The 3,679-nt window shown below is 38.9% G+C and overlaps 1 pseudogene; it reads left to right on the forward strand.

Annotated features, from left to right (window-relative positions):
• The first annotated feature begins 910 nt into the window (after nt 1-910).
• LOC119253673 (U4 spliceosomal RNA) lies at nt 911-1,016 on the forward strand (annotated as a pseudogene).
• The last annotated feature ends 2,663 nt before the right edge of the window (nt 1,017-3,679 follow it).

Here is a 3,679-nt window from a genome sequence, read left to right on the forward strand (position 1 = left end):
TTCTGTTTTTTTTAAATTTTTAAAATTTTTTATATGTTTCTTATATCATTTTTCATTTTTGCACAATGTATGCATTTTCATCTTGGTTATATTCCCCATACAGTTGCACCCCCCTTATTTTGACCCCAATCCCTCCTCTCCCTGCACCCCTCCCACATAGTGTGTCTCTGGTTTATAGTTGCTGTTGATTTTGATTTTTTCTTTATTATAGTTATTCTTTTTCCTGGTCCCTTATTTAAGTTTTCTAGATTCCTGCTATGAGTGAGACCGTCCAGTATTTTTCTTTTTCTTTCTGGCTTATTTTGCTGAGCATGATCCCTTCCAGCTCCATCCATGTTGCTGCAAATTGCATGAGTTTATCTTTTTTGAATGCTGAGTAACATTCCACTGTGTATATATACCACATCTTTTTGATCCAGTCATCTATTTTTGGGCATTTGGGTTGTTTCCAAAGCTTAGCTATTGTAAATAGTGCTGCTATAAACATAGGGGTGCAGGTGCCCTTTTGAATTGATATTTCTGTGTCCTTTGGGTAAATACCTAGGAGCGGAATTGCTGGATCATATGGAAGCTCTATCTTTAGTAGTTGACGAATCTCCATACAACTTTCCATATATAGAAGGAAATATAGGCGAAACACTACATGACATGCACCTCAAAGACATCTTTACAGACACATCACCCAAAGCAGTGATAGTGAAGGCAAAGATAAACACCTGGGACTACATCAAATTAAAGAACTTCTGCACAGCAAAAGAGACAATAACCAAAACAAGGAGAAACCCCACTGACAGGGAAAAAATTTTTGCACACAACACTAATGATAAGGGACTGATCACAAAAATCTACAAAGAGCTGATGAGACTCAACAAAAACAAAGAAAATAAACCAGTCAAAAAATGGGCAGAAGAGCTTTGCGCAGTGGCAGTATCGTAGCCAATGAGGTTTATCCGAGGCGCGATTATTGCTAATTGAAAAAATGGGCAGAAGAACTAAAAAGAAACTTCTCCAAAGAGGAAATGCAAATGGCCAACAGGCATATGAAAAAATGTTGAACATCACTTGTAATCAGGGAAATACAAATAAAAACTACAATGAGATACCATCTCACACCAGTGAGAATGGCACATATTAAAAAAAAAACAAACAAACTAGCAACACCAAATGTTGGCGAGGATGTGGAGAAAAAGGAACTCTCCTCCACTGCTGGTGGAAGTGCAAACTGGTCCAACCACTATAGACTTCTGCTTTTGTAGAGATTTTTATCCCCCAGATCAAGAATGCTTTCCCGTCTTTGATCTTTCTTTTTAATATGATTATGAAACTACTTTTTTTTTAAAAAAAGATTTATTTATTTATACAAGCACTGGGTACAGTCAGAAGCGCTGGAGGGTGAGAGAATTCACCAGAGTCAGAGCAGAGAGCAGAGCAGGCAGACTGATGAAGTACACTGCTGAGGGGAGCAGCGGGCAGCAGGAGAGGTCTGTGCATCATGTGAGACCCTCACCTGGTGGCTGGGAATCAAACCGGCGCTGCAGAGGCTGCGGGCAGCTTCACAGCCCAGCGCTCAACTGCTGTGCCACCAGGGAGGCCCTACAAAAATACTTTTTGTAATTAGTTTCATTCTATTCCATTGCCTTCTCTCTCTTAGTTTTGGCAAGCCAGTTCCAGTTGGATGCGGTGTGTAGAAAAAGACTGGATATTTCCAGTCTTCTTCTGCACACAATTATTTTAATAGGTACCATCTCCTATGTGAATGTTGAATTTGGTAAATAGTTTGGCATAGGAGTATGTCATGGAAACAAACCTAATGATAACTTCACTATGTCTAGTTCTATTTTCTGTAGCATCTCAAAGATTTTAATGTTTTGTCCTCAGTTTTCATCTCTGTAAACTTCATTGACTTGAACTTTATGTGTATAAGGCTCAAATCAACATTCCAGCCTTTGTCCCTTTCTATGAAGTCAATTCAACCAATGCTTACAGAATATTGTTACTATAATGGTGCTGTGGATATGGAAATGACTAAAACCAATGAAATTCCAGTTTCGATAGAGTTTGCACTTTTAGATGGGAAAGACAACAAAGAAATGTGAGGTGATGATAAGTTCTATGAGGTATGTAGAGAAGGTGACAGGAATACTGTATAAGGTGTTGGAGAAGGCCTTATATATGATATCAGAATAGAGACCTGAAGAAAGTGAGGGAGGGAACTGGCCATGAAGTTTGGGTTCTGTGATTTTCCAGGCAGATTGAAGACAAGGTACAAAAACTTTGAAACTAGAGAGGACTGGGAGGGTTCTAGGAAGAAATAAAGGGGTTAGTATGGCAGAAAAGAAGAAGGAAGAAAGATAAATAGCCCCTGATTAAGCAGGGGGACACATGTTTTTAGAGTCTGTGGACAATGATTTGGACTTTGGATATTACAGTGAATGAGACTGGAATATTTGAGCAGGTGAATGATATAATTTGACTTTTTAAGAAATTTTCACTGGTGTTGTGTGAACAGCAGACTATTGAGAATAAGATAGAAGTAGAAAGAGCCATTGGAGGATCTTATAGTAATTGAGGTGAGGGATGATGGTATCGTGGAGTGGGGCTGCAAAGACAGTGAGAAGTAGTCAGAGAAAGATGTACTTACTCTGAGAATAAACTCAACAGGATTTTCTGAAGGAGCGGTATCAACAGTTGATACAAATGTTTTAAAATAGGGGGAAAACAACTGCACACATATAAATGACTACAGTTAATTATAATAGGAGGAAGGCAGAGTAAATGGGTGCTGAATTAGGTATGTCAATTTGATGGTGAGAATAAATGAAAGGGAATGGTTCCAACTTAATGTTACAAAAGAACCTACCCGATAAAATGAAGAATACATCTCATAATCCTGACACCATTTTATCTAACTAATGATACTTTTGGAAGTTCTACCTAGAGCAATTAGGCAATTAGCCCTTCTTTGTCCATTAAGCAACTATTTTCTCCGTTCACTAGGGTGTCTTTTCATTTTAATGATGGTTTGTTTGCTATGCAGAATATTTTTAGTTTGATATAATCACATTTGTTTACTTTTGCTTTTGTTTGACTTTCCTTGGTGTCAAGTCCCCAAAGGCAACACTGAGCCAAAAACACGCAGTGTTTTGCCTGTGTTTTCTCCTATGTATTTGATGGTTTCATGTCTTACATCCATGTCTTTAATTCATTTTGAGCTAATTTTTGTGTGTGGTGTGAGATAGTGGTCTAGTACCATTGTTTTATGTGAGGCTGTCTTTTTTTCACAACACCATTTATTGAAGAGACTTTCCTTTCTCCATTGTATTCAGTTGGTTCTTTTGTCTTAACAGTCTACATATTTATGGTTTGTTTCTAGGCTCTCAATTCTTTTTCGTTGATCTGGGTGTCTATTTTATTCTGGTACCGTTCTTTTTTTTTTTTTAAGATTTATTTATTTATTTATACAAGCACTGGGTACAGTCAGAAGGGTAGGAGGGTAAAAGAATTCACCAGAGCCAGAGCGGAAAGCAGAACAGGCAGACTGACAAAGTACACTGCTGAGGGGAGCAGCGGGCGGCAGGAGAGGTCTGTGCACCATGTGGGACCCTTGCCCCATGGCCAGGGATCAAACCAGCTCTGCAGAGGCTGCGGGCAGCTACGCAACCCAGCACTCAACCTCTGC

This window comes from Talpa occidentalis, unplaced genomic scaffold (genome assembly GCF_014898055.3).
Source record: "Talpa occidentalis isolate TD23 unplaced genomic scaffold, MPIMG_talOcc4v2.1 talOcc4.2, whole genome shotgun sequence".
Lineage (NCBI taxonomy): Eukaryota > Metazoa > Chordata > Mammalia > Eulipotyphla > Talpidae > Talpa > Talpa occidentalis.